We start from the raw sequence: 13830 nt of genomic DNA, 5'->3' as shown, positions 1-13830 counted from the left end.
TACACGGTACGCATCACCACTCATTTTACCTTTTTTGGGAGGCTCCTCTGATCCGAATCCCCCGTCAGTGGCTGTGGATTCAGTTTTTACGCCCCTCCACTACTGGTGCCTTACTTCTATAGCTATGCCGCTGGATACCATATATATATATATATATATATATATATATATATATATATAATCGGAAGGGGGGGGGCACCATTATATTTTTGTTAAACATTTTTATTTTAGATTTACTGTATACTTTTAAAGTCCCCATAGGCAACTCTAATATGCAAGCATAGTACTGTTCAGAACTACGTGATACCATAGACAGACCAGTACTATCGGCGATCTTCTTGTACTGCCTAGCTGTACAAGATGATCGGCCATCCTGGATGCCGGAGGCTGGTAAGGAACCTCCGGCAGCATTTGCGCTTAGCGGACCCCTGAAAATGCACAGCGGGGGTCTGTTAAGCCCATCAAAACCTGCCCTGCCAATATCCTTCACTATAGATGCTGTGATTAGTATTAATCACGCCATCTATAGGGATAATGGCAGACATCAGCAGGCTCGCTGATGTCCGCCATTATCAGCGAGTCACCAGCTAAAACTCCCCTGCTATCAAGTGTGCGCAGCTCCTGCTGTGATCACTCCATAGCGGCACGGTAAATGTACGGCGCTGCAAGCAAAGTGACATGCTGCAGCACCGTATATTTACATCACGCCATGGGAGTTTAGTGACACTGATAATCATACCTGATGGATGCCACGGGCAGGCCACTCTCCACTCTCCGGATTTTTCATACGTGCAGGGTGGCTGCGCTGCAGTGCATACACTGCACTAGAGGAGTAAAGGGCAGGGCTTCCTGGACGGGACTCTTGCGTGCCCTGCACCTCCTCCTCAGTACTTTCTGACAGGGGGCGATAGCGACCACTGCGGCCTCTATAGCTATGCCACTATTTAACATACTGTATGGGCACTGGGTGTTGTTTTTTCCATCCCCCTCTAAGCAGGGGGTTCTTCTTGTTTTTTCAATTGTATGTTTATGATGTTTATGATAAGGATTTACATATTTTACATTATCTAAGTGATTAATTTTTCTTGACATTTATGTTTTTATGTTTCCATGAGTACGGAGTGGGGCTTTATCTTTTGTGGGTAATAATAATTAAGTAGCTATTTACAGCACATATACATATTTTACCCCTCCCCCTTTTCTCCATTTTGGTCTAAGGTTTTGTCTGTATATGTTATTTATGACTTCCTTGCTAGGAGAGCTGTCCTGGCACCGTGTAGATTCACTAATATGCACAGTATAACCTCCGCTGGCAGGTGGGGGAATAACAGTTCAGAGTTCAGCTCTATAGGTGTTTGGTGGTGCTACACAATGGCAGGTCAAATTCACTTGCAAGAAAATCATCGGAGCACTCACCTCAGACACCGAATACGTAGTGCAAAGAACCTTTATTTTCATAAATCCAAGTTGGATACAGTAGCAGGGAGGAGGAGATGTTAACCTGCGGGTGGGCTGCACCGATGGGCGACGGTCAGTTATCGCGCCTTGGCGCTTCGTCATACAGTATTACACTTCATTTAACCCCTTTGAGTCTTCTGTGTGTAAAGAGAGCTTCTTCATTTGGTTGATGAGTATTTAAAAAATTGGTAAGTGCAATAACGACTCAGCCTGTAATGTCCGGCCCTGTTAACTACAGTCTGTAAGAGTACATCCAATGAATACACAATTACTCCTGTGACAAGTAGTTCTGGAAAAGTAGCAACCATTTTTCAGATTTCGGCAGCAACAGCAGGCAGATTCTGTGCTCACGCCAATCCTACTGCCAAGATTAACTACCCGATTTTAGAGTCATGACATTGATCAATAGTCTTGTTTACTGCTACTTGAGGTCAGATGGGATTAAGCAGTGATATATTCATTTATCTCATTTAATGCTGACATGATACAGCGCATATCTTTGTACTTATCATCAATTAACCTATGCCACCTTCGCCATAGAGAATAAATCAGATTCACTGGCAATAGGCTATTGTTTCTGCATGGCTTTATGCAAATAGAATTGAATATAAACATATTATGTCAACATATTTAATAATTTAAAGTCAACATTTATTATAAGCATAGAGAGATGGATGTGTCTGGGGAATAGAATGGAACAAGCCCAAATACATTTTCCTAAAGGTTTAGTAATCTAAACTAAAAACTAAATATATGCTTTCATGGTCAGATAAAGTTTTATGAATTTTCAAAACTTGAGTAGTATGTACTGTATTTTTCGCCGTATAAGACGCACTTTTTCTTCCCCAAAACTGGGGGGAAAAAGTCGGTGCGTCTTATACGGCGAATACACCCCTATCGCAGTGGTCCCCGCGGCCATCAACGGCCGGGACCCGCGGCTAATACAGGACATCACCGATCGCGGTGATGCCCTGTATTAACCCTTCAGACGCGGCGATCAAAGCTGACCGCCGCGTCTGAAGGGAAAGTGACACTAACCCGGCTGTTCAGTCGGGCTGTTCGGGATAGCCAGGTTAGCGCTTACAGGAAACCGGGAGGGACCTTACCTGCCTCCTCGGTGTCTTCTCTGTTCAAGGATCCCCTGTATGGCCGGCGCTCTCCTTCCTCGTCATCACGTTGTCGCGTACGTGCGTCGGCGTGCGTAACGACGTGATGGCGGCGACGGAGAGCGAGGATCCACGGCCGGCAGCAGAGACGTTCCGGAGCGACGGGGACACGGCGACAGCGATGGAGCGACATCCAGGGCAGCGGTGACGGGTCCGGAGCGGCGGGGACACGTGAGTGACACGTGAGTATTACCTCCTATGCAGTGGTCTTCAATCTGCGGACCTCCAGATGTTGCAAAACTGCGACTCCCAGCATGCCCGGACAGCCAACGGCTGTCCGGGCATGCTGGGAGTTGTAGTTTTGCAACATCTGGAGGTCCGCAGGTTGAAGACCACTATTGGGTTCAAAATCTTTATTTTTTTAGATTTTGCGCCTATAAATTAGGTGCATCTTATACGTCGGTGTGTCCTATAGGGCGAAAAATACGGTAATACTAACAGATATACTATCACCTTGTATATATACACATTCTCCTCTTGTCACATTTTACTACATTGTCAGCAGGTTTGCCATGGTTATGCATAGTTTTTTTTTTTATATATTTTTATTTACTATATTCATTTATATTGATCATATATATATATATTTTTTTATTTAGCCATGCACATCCTTGACCACGGGGATACCTACATTACAGCACCCATCCTGGGACCTAAATTTGGATACTTGGAGGAGGATTAATTTACTCTCCAGCAGCTACAAGAGGCTCCTCTACCTAGTGGGAGTATTCTGCTCCGTATCAAGCCTCCCCAGATTCTAATGGGCCATGCACATCCTTGACCATGGGGATATCTACATTACAGCACTTATCTTGGAACCTAAATTTGGATACTTGGAGGAGGGTTAATTTACTCTCCAGTAGTTGCAAGAGGCTCCTCTACCTAGTGGGAGTATTCTGCTCCGTATTAAGCCTCCCCAGATTCTAATGGGGTGAAGTGCCTCTGTTTATTTCTTGCGAGTGATATATGGACAATTGAATGTGGTGGAACTTGGGGAGGAACATCTTACATTCCTTTAAGGAGCGATCCTGAATATAGATTGGACTGTGCCTGATCTTTTGGCCTAATTATGGGGTCTTAATTAGCACTACTCTTGAGAACTACAGAAGAATATTGAAAGAGACTCTGTTGCCGGATTGGACTTTTTTCTTGCCTCTCTTTTGCTTTTCCACATATATGGGAGCGTCTATCTGACGCACCCGAGGATGCATCCTCCTAAGATACAGGATAATAGTGCCTTTATGTTATCATATAAAGTTGGTTGTGATGCATTTTTCGTGAGATATGATGTATTTTATTGTTATGGGTTATATACACTCCGTTGCATTGTTCCTCCTGTTGTCCATAGTGTACACCAATGGGTACTTTGTCCTCTATGGTGGACATTCGGCAGTCTAATATACTCTTTGCACCAATCCCCATGTTACTTATTATTGGGGGTTTATTGTTTATTATTTTTGATGGATATTTATCAAGGCATGCCTCGGAGGACTTATTTGTATCCGGGGTGCATTATGTGACTTAATGATTATAATTGGTCTAACCATATGCGCAGACGCAGGAGGGAACTCTTTGCGCAGGCGCATTGGTCACGGGTTGGGCACTGACGAGTGCGCTGGCTCGACCCTGAGTGGAACGCTGCGCAAGCGCACCAGGTTTTTACTGGTGCGCGGCGTAACGCAGGCGCAGCGGTTCATACTCTGCCACACTTCCGGCGGAGGTGAACGTGCTGCCTGCCCCATTTCCGGCGGCAGTGACGTTGGTGAAAACGTGGAGGATTGGTGCAACAGAGGTATTACGCGGTCTATGGACAGGTGAATGTGATGTTTGTTATAGATCTAGCATTATAAAACTGACCTTGGAGAACTCATTATCACTCCTGATGAAGCTGCTGTAGTGAGCGGCGGAATGCGTGGAGCGAGTTGTTTCCCCTGCTTGCTACCTGCCCTTCCTTTGTTTGTATCGGCACCTGCACATTGCCTTAAGGTTTTTTACATTGCACTAGTACACTTTATTAACTGTTTGGGCATTTCTAGTATAGTGGTACTATATTTTCCTTATAAGCTTGCACTTGCACTTTACATCTTTTTTCTCCCCTTTTTTTTGTTTCTATAGGCCACGACCTGTGTCATAGCAGCAGCTTTGTGCATACAGGCAGGTTTGTGGTTGTTTTTGTGTATTCTAGTATATCTTCATACCACATTATTATTGGAGCAGGGCCGAGGGGGGTGGGATCACTTTCCCTAACCCATGTGTCATTTCTGTTTTAAATGGTTTTAATTATATGTGTTTTCTTGGGTCTTTGTGATAATTTGTGTATAATAAACATTCTTTTTTTCCCCAGGACTTGACCCCTGGTTATGCATTGTTAAATAATTTATATTATACATTTTTGTACCTTAGTAACACTGTATTTTACCTACAGAAAGGCAAGTCCTCTTATTCCACACCTTCCTCCTGCTTCCACTGTTACCCGTCATCTATTTGAGATAATTCACGCCACTGTGTTATTCCTGAAGGGTTGGTAATTCATGAAGAACTCCAAAGGGTGAAACTTTGTAGGATATGTTATAACATGTTCGCAAAAAGTGGGGATTGCTGCTTTACAATCTTTAAAGGTCCCATTTTTGCTAATAAATTAAATAGGGAAACTCACCTTCTCCCTGCTCCCATGGTGATGGTCTTTTTGCCTGTTGCAGGCCACACAATGAGAGATGTTATCACTTTTCCAGGACACAGAAGTTCTTTTTTTTTTTTTAAATCAACTGATGGCAGAAATTTAAACAGAAGTGTAAATGACTTCTTTTTTAAAATCTTAATCCTTCCAGTACTTATCAGCTGCTGCATACTACACAGGAAGTTCTTTTATTTTTGAATTTCTTTTCTGTCTGACCACAGTGCTTTCTGCTGACACCTCTGTCCATGTCTGGAACTGTCCAGAGCAGGATTGGTTTGTTATGGGGATTTGCTTCTACTCTAGACAGTTCCTGGCATGGACCAAGGTGTCAGCAGAGAGCACTGTAGTCAGACAGAAAGGAAATTCAAAAAGAAAAGAACTTCTTGTGGAGGATACAGCAGCTGATAAGTACTGGAAGGATTAAGATTTTTAACCTCTTCAGGACACAGGGCGCATGGATACGCCCTGCATTCCGAGTCCTTAAGGTTGGGGACCGGAGCTGGATGCCTGCTGAAATCATTCAGCAGGCACCCTGGCACATCGCCAGGGGGGTCCTGAGACCCCCCCCCCCATGTCGGCAATCGGAGAAAATCGCATGTCAATTCAGACATGCGATTTTCTCCAATTCTGGGCTGATCGGGTCTCTGGTGACCCGATCACCCGGAAAATAGGGCTGATCGGAGCTGTCAGCAACAGCCCCGATCAGCCTAAGGGATAGGAGTGAGGTCGCAAAGCTGCGGTCTCCTCCTATCCCCTGCCATTTCTCAAAACGGAGTTCTGACCAATGGCAGCACAGGACAGGGGGTTGCCATGGCAACCCCCCGTTCTGCCCGCCCCTGGATGTCAAGGGGCTCTGGGAAGAAGATGGAGGCCGTACCTGCAGGAGAAGATGCCTGGGGACCTGGGATCTTCGCTGGAGACTGCTGGATCTTTGCTCAGGTAGGGAATCGACAGTGGGGGGGGGGGGGGGGGGAATTAAAAGTGAAAGCAAATCAATCTTTACTGTGGCAACCACTAGGGGGGCCAAACTGCAACTCCCAGCATGCCCAGACAGCCAAAGGCTGTCTGGGCATGCTGGGAGTTGTAGTCTTGCAACATCTGGAGGGTCACAGTTTGGAGACCACTGTTACAGTGGTGCCCAAACAGTAGCCCTCCAGATGTTGCCAAACTACAACTCTCAGCATGCCTCGACTGCCCAGGCATGCTGGGAGTTGTAGTTCTGTAACATCTGTCCCTTCAGATTTAGCAATTTTCATGACATTTTTGAAAATTGCTGCTCTACTTTGAAGCCCTCTAATTTTTTCAAAAAGCAAAAATATGTCCATTTTATGATGCCAACATAAAGTGGACATATTGTATTTGTGAAGAAAAATAAAATTTATTTGGAATATCAATTTCCTTACAATTAGAGAGCTTCAAAGTTAGAAAAATGCAAAATTTTCATGAAATTTTGGGATTTTTCACCAAAAAAGGATGCAATTAACGGCGAAAATTTACCACCAAAATAAAGTAGAATATGTCATGAAAAAACTATCTCAGAATCAGAATATTCGGTAAAAGCGTTTTCGCGTTATTAATTCGTAAAGTGACGGTGGTCGTAATTGCGAAAAAGGGCTCAGTCCTTAAGGTGAAAAAGGGCTGCATCCTTAAGGGGTTAAATAGAAATAATTTACAAATCTGTTCTGGCACCAGTTGATAAAAAAAAAAAAATTTTTTCCACTGGAGTACCCCTTTAACACTGATGGGGATGGGAAATGATTGCTCTTTACTCCATCACAGCTTTCAACTGAATGCATGTCCTAAAGACAGCTTGCTTGCAGTTGATAGCAGCTGTCCCTCAGCTGGGAAACTGGGAGAAGTGCCCTAATTCCCCAGTGCTAACAACTACCAGAACTTGTGCCCTAAGTCACCTCCCCCCCCCCTCCTCCTGGGCCAGGTAGGCAGTGGAGTCCTAGGTGGGAGCCTACCTTCACCTGCCCTTTGTCTCAGCTCTGATATCAGGAGCCCTCTAGAGCCATAAAGCTGAGAGGAGGGACCGAAGAAGCACTTGATACAGAGACCTGTGGGCACTTTGCACAAAAGGATCGCACTTGCTATAGTAGAGCCTGGGAAACAAAGTATGATTACACACTCTTCCCAGCCTCTAAATACGGCATGCAGCAGTTTTGAGGGCATTCAAATTACTGATAGACTCTATTCAACTCCATGAGCATGAAGGAAGCAGCTTAGCTCTGAGCTACTAGTAGTGGTGAAGTGCAATCTCACACATACATGTATGGGGCACACATCTGATTTTACCAAATTTGCTCTGTGGGACATTCCTGTTAAAGAAAATTCAATGTATGCATTTCTTTTTATGATTCAGTATTACTATGTGCAACTGCTCCACTCTTCCTCTACACAGATTTTGATGATTCTCCCCCATAGACTTAATATACGCATACAATACTTGCACCCCCCAACTCTTTGTGTAATAGAATTGAATAAACATTATATACTTGGTCATTTGTGAACATCAGCAAAGTGTCTAGTAAAATAATTAGATTTAATACAATTTACATTATTATTTGGACACATTACATTAAATAGATCTAGTCATCATTTGCAAGTCTAGAACTCTAGATGTATTCTGACCAATATTTAGGATTTATTTACCTCTCCTGTGTCATCTTGTCCTCTTCCTCATCTCCTGCTCTTTGTGTGCGCTCCCTCTGATAGCTAAGGCCTGAACTGTACAAGTGGCTGGTACAGATAGCTCCAAACACTTGATGATGTCACATGTGTGATGTCATAAGGGAAGATTAACAAAGAAAGCCAGCAAGGCCACTGTATGATTTTACATTGTTAGTTTTAATGGGATCTGTTAGGCTTCTGTGGTGTCCCGGTGCAGGACTTGGTCCTGTTCCTTTGGAGTCCCCTCAGCCAGAGTCCCTCCATGCTAATGGGCTCTCCTGAAGGACTAACCCCTAGTTTCTTCTTAAAGGGGTACTCCGGTGGTTAAGATTTTTGGCTATATTGCATCTTCTTTTAATGTTCATGTTTTTTGCAATTGACATGTATTATATATTTGTGTAGCATGTGTCTTTTTTTCTTGCCTGTTTGTGGGCCAGGAAGTTCTGTAGTTCTGTGTTGGATCTCTGACTGTTGTCCACAGGTTAGGATTAGGCTGTGGACAAGATGTCAGAGCTTTTTTTTTTCTCTGTTCTTTCAGAACTGCATGAGAGAGATAGGCCACGCCCCCTCATCTCCCCCTCCAGGTGGTCACAGGTGTGCATGAGAGCAAGAAGCTCCTACACATCTCCTCACCTCCCCTCCCCCCTGCTCTGTCTTCTGAGGACGCAGGTCTGTACTGAAAGAATACAGAGAAGATGTATGTGAAGGGGAGGATAACAAGGTGCACGGGCTGGGGATGTAGGGGGAGATTTATCGAAACCTGTGCAGAGGAAAACTTGTCCAGTTGCCCATAGCAACCAATCAGATCACTTGTTTCATTTTTAGGAAGGCCTGTGAAAAATTAAACAAGCGATCTGATTGGTTGCTATGGGACATTGGACAACTTTCCCTCTGCACAGGTTTTGATGAATCTCCCCCGTATAGACTGCAGGGGAATAAATCTCGGACTGGGGATTATTTCTATGTGTGAAGGGGGGGGGGGGGGACTCCTGAATGACACATGCTGGGAGTTGTAGTCCCTGTTATGTGTGTGTATGCTTGTGTTTACAAACCAGTCTGCCTCCAGCTGTTGCAAAACTACAACTCCCAGCATGCCTGGACAGACTTTGGGCATGCTGGGAGTTGTAGTTTTGCAACAGCTGGAGGCACACTGGTTGGGAAACACTGTCCTAGCCTATTCAGCATACACATCATATTACACCAGTGTTCCCAAACCAGTGTGCCTCCAGTTATTTGAAAACTACAACTCCCAGCATTCCCTGACAGTCTTTGGGCATGCTGGGAGTCGTAGTCTTGCAACAGCTGGAGCCACGCTGATTGGGAAACACTGGCCTAGCCTATTCAGTATATTACAAAGTGCATTGTTTTCCAACCAGGGTGTGTTCAGCTGTATCAAAACTACAACTCCCAGCATGCCCGGACAGCCAACTCCTGGAGGCACCCTGGTTGGGAAACACTGGTGTATGCCCTATAGAGGTGTGGTGAACTACAATCCCCAGGAGACTACAGAGGCAGCATGCTGGTGCTATACCACAGACTGAAGACTCCTGAATGACACATGCTGGGAGTTGTAGTCTCTTTTGTGTGTGTATGCCAGTATATTTCAACCAGGGCTGATTATATTAGTGTGCTGTGTAGAAGGGGGCTGACCTGGGAAAATAGTAGGGTGGGTAGAGGGCGAAACAAACAAACAAACAAACAAAAAAAAAGGAGCCGCTCCAAACCAGCAAAGCATGTGGCATGCTGGGATTTGTAGTTTTCAGCACAGCAAGAAACAGGAAATAGAAGCAAAGATAGGAAAACAAAGTGGGGGATAAAAAGACAACAAAGAACGGAAATAAAGTTGCCTAAACAACAAGAATAGAAATGAAACAAAACAAATAGAGTAAGTCAAAAACGGAAAAACACGTTGACCATCGGAGTACCCCTTTAATATCGTAATATTTAATTTATATATTTATATATTCAATTAATCTAGGATACCTCTGTATAGGACCTTAGAGGTCACGTTTCTTTTATTTATGTTATGCTATGGTTTAAAGACCTTTGGGTCACGTGATATACCCAGGACTGACAGGTTTGGCTATCCAATGAGCTTTGTTCCACCCCCTTAATATATAAGGGGCTGATGCCACTAAATTCTCTCTCTTAGTTCCGGACTAGCAAGCGGCACTAATCTCAGCACAAATCATCAATTCAAGCTAGGCCTGAAGCCTTATCTTCTGCAGCCACTAAACCATGAGTTATCCAGCTCAAAACTACTAAAATCCTGTGTGACCACTGCAACTCAATTATCATAAATTCAGTAGCACAGTGGCTAGCAAATCAAAGCTCATTGTACTCAGTCCCAGCAAACCTGTGAGGAATCCGAACTACGGTCCTTTATACAAAGACTGTTTTGTTACCTGCAGTTGCATAAAATATGCAGTAAAGTTTATTCCGGTTTTCATCAACATTTGCTGTGGACATTCCTTTATTTTCCCTACCATTTATGGGATGGTTGGCGGTAGGACCATTACCCTAAGGAAACCGCACCCTGGCGTCACACCAACAAAGGGTTAATACCATCCGACCTTACACTACCACTCCGCAACACCCCATTGCATCCTTCTACCCCAGCACCACAACTCTTTTGGCGTCTTACAAACAGGATTCGGGTGTGTGCCTTAAAGAACTTTGCTACCCTGACTAAAGCAATAGTACTCCCCCTATCAAGAAATGTGTTATATAAACTGTCAGAAATTTTCGCATGCTGCGATCATAATTGCGCACAAAAGTGTACGTGACTTTGCTATTGAGATTGTGCTTGACTGGTGCGCAGGAAAAAGTAAGGGGGGAGGCGAAGATTGTTTTGCTGTGAAAATGTGCAAAATCTGCAGTGAAGCTATGCTGCGTTTCTCACGGCCCTGTGTACTAGAAAAGGTTAAGGATTTACCTGAAAGCGCGCAAAAATGTCCCACGTAGCTCTGTGACCCGCCCCTGGGCGTGGGCATCAAGTACACATGTCGATGCCGAGGTGGAACTTCAATCTTCTGCTGATGCCGGGGGACCGAAAGTCAGAGCTGCACTGATGGCGTCCTTCCGGCCGGCAGCCATTTTGTTGAAGCCTCACATAAAAGAAGCCCTGCAGCGCGACCTCTTCAGTCTGGAGATGGAAGCAAGGAGTACAGACATGGTGGAGCACAGTGCTACACGTGGGGAGAGTATCACGATGGCGCCCGAACAGCGAAAAGTTGCCACGGCCACAGCGCAACTTTTCCAAGACTTGGACGATCACTTGCAGCAGTTGTCCATCAGCACCAAAGGGACCTGCAACCTACCACAGCTGCCTGAGGATTACGAGTGGCCGGCTACCCCAAAAGGGGGATCACCTGGGACATCACCAGCGGCATCACCAGTGAGACTGTCCCTTCACCATCGGACATGGAGGTCCTGGGCCGAGATCCCAACAGAGGAATCAGACATGAGTACCCCGGCGGAAGCCACGTTTTCCTCTTCATCCAGCCCAGAGCCATAGATCCCCCTGTCTCAAGTCACCCTGCCGAGTGCACGCCCGCGCTCACCCTCTCTCCCGAAGTGGGTAATTGGTGATGAGCCAAAGTGGGTAAGTGGGACCATGTTCTTCCCCCGCCAGAGAAGTCACACCCTCCGGTCCCACAGCTTAGAGAGAAAGGGCCCGCAGGGAGGCTGAACTTAACAACATCATGGAAAAATTGAGAGCTGAGCACAGGGAGCGTTATGGGCCAAAGTATCTCCCCTATGAAGTGAGAGAAGAGCAGCAACGTGAAACTAAAAGGTTGGAGGCACTATATATAAGGAATTTGGACTACCCACGAGAGGGTGAAGCACCTCTAGAGCGCCGATGCACCACTCTGATTAAGTTCGATAAGAACAAGGGTTTTGGAACCCTCCTGGATTGCAAGCATGGGGGAACCATCCTAGTGAACAGGAGGGCTGTGCAAAGGGATTATCTACCCAAAAGATATCATTCCCTGGAGCGAGGGGAGATTGTCGAGTATACCCCTGTCCAGAGTCTGCAGGGTGAATGGGCTGCAGCAGTCACGAGGCCCCGGAACCCTAGCCAACTTCCTTTCAAATTTTTTCTGGCGGACAATTGGGAGGCAGACCCACATGGTATCCGGCCGATGAGGCTGCCTAGCAAAGCCGAGGAAGAAGAGGGATTCAAAACCCCCATCATGCACCCCAAGTATATGCAGAGATCCTACTCTGATTCCGCAAGACTCCTGGTACAGAGAGATTCATGTAAGTGTGTGCCCGGCCTTGGTAGCAGCCATGTTAAAATATGAACTCATAACACAGGTGGACTGTTGATCCTTGTGTGTCTGTTTAATGTAAATATTCATATAGTAATATATTTTGTGTGTAAAAGTGTACACCTTCCAATCAGGTGAAAAGTACCTGAAACATCTTTATGTTGTGCTGCTAGGAAGTAGCCTTAGTGTGCTAATAAATAAAATGTCTGCTGACATCAAATGTCAACACTGTGTAAGTAACTATTATACAGAAGTATCAATTCCTGTACACAGGGTACACATTTTCTTCTAGGTATTATAGTGTTCACATCAAGGTTTCCCTCCCAGCTCCACTGGGAGTAACAAATAGTCTCACACTTCACTAACACCCACAGGGAAACATTCCTCTCAGATACCAAGACTGACTTAATCCAATATATTGTACACCTAGTACATCTCATGGCTCTCATTGGTGTACCTTCCAATAGAGTTCAGTACACATAATTCCAAAATATATCTCACAAAAAACACCCAAAAAATTTTTCTTAGGGACTGTAACATGCTATATTCCAGTTCCATACCACTGTTTATGCACTAACATGTGTTTTCTTTTGTCCTCTACCTGTTCAGGATGCTCTTCCTGGCCAGAAGATGCTCCTGTAGCTCACTAAAATGCATGTATCTAGAAACGTAACAGTATGTAAGTGTTATCTAGACAGAGTACTAGGGGTAATAGTGTAATACCTATAGACCCTAGCAGCTAAGGCATTGGTAAGAAAGCCTTAGGCAACCCAATCCGAAACAAGTGTATAACTTAGGTAATAAATATGTGGGATAATAACTAGTTGGTTTATGTCAACAGTCATTACACATAATGTAGTAGCATTACTGTCATTATACATACTTCTAGTCGTATATTAGTTTATTTGTCAGTCAAGAAAGGAAAAAAATTAAATAAAAATAAAATATCAGTCAAATGTTATTCGGTATTAAATTTCATGCATAGTCAATAGGTGCATAATAAAGTAAAGTAAAATGGTGATACCAAAAGGATCTCTAGATAAGTCTATATTATCCTGTTTGTGATCCAATCCCCAACAATCCTGTTTATATTAATTTTAGAGCTTGTATGGACATTTTATTATCTAGAAGGACTCTTTGTTGTTATTCATCTACAGCCTGATTAAGGACATTCCAGGACTGTGTTGAACTTTATCATTCCTTCCCTATGTCTTTGGGGACCTTCATCGAGGACAACTTATTTTAAGTAAGGGGGTTTGTGGTGTCCCGGTACAGGACTTTGTCCTGTCCCTTTGTCTGGAGTCCCCTCAGCCAGAGTCCCTCCATGCTAATGGGCTCTCCTGTAGGACTAAACCCTAGTCGCCTCTTAATATGTTAATATTTAATGTATATATTTATATATTCAATTAATCTAGGATACCTCTGTATAGGACCTTAGAGGTCACGTGTCTTTTATTTATGTTATGCTATGGTTTAAAGACCTTTGGGTCATGTGATATACCCAGAGTTCCGTGAGTCAGGACTGACAGGTTTGGCTATCCAATGAGCTTTGTTCAACCCCCTTAATATATAAGGGGGGGGG

The 13830-nt window shown here is 44.4% G+C and overlaps 2 long non-coding RNA genes across 2 annotated transcripts in view; one reads left to right on the top strand and one right to left on the bottom strand.

Annotated features, from left to right (window-relative positions):
• Positions 1–13830, top strand: part of LOC130368523 (uncharacterized) — a 111558-nt gene that overhangs the window by 77410 nt on the left and 20318 nt on the right. The window lies entirely within an intron of this gene.
• LOC130368522 (uncharacterized) overlaps positions 7498–13830 on the bottom strand; it is a 79867-nt gene continuing 73534 nt past the window's right edge. The window contains exon 3 of the long non-coding RNA XR_008892494.1: positions 7498–8127. This is a non-coding gene — a long non-coding RNA (uncharacterized LOC130368522). The remainder of the gene's footprint in view (positions 8128–13830) is intronic.

This window comes from Hyla sarda, chromosome 4 (assembly GCF_029499605.1).
Source record: "Hyla sarda isolate aHylSar1 chromosome 4, aHylSar1.hap1, whole genome shotgun sequence".
Lineage (NCBI taxonomy): Eukaryota > Metazoa > Chordata > Amphibia > Anura > Hylidae > Hyla > Hyla sarda.
This window is presented reverse-complemented; position numbering and strand designations above follow the sequence as displayed.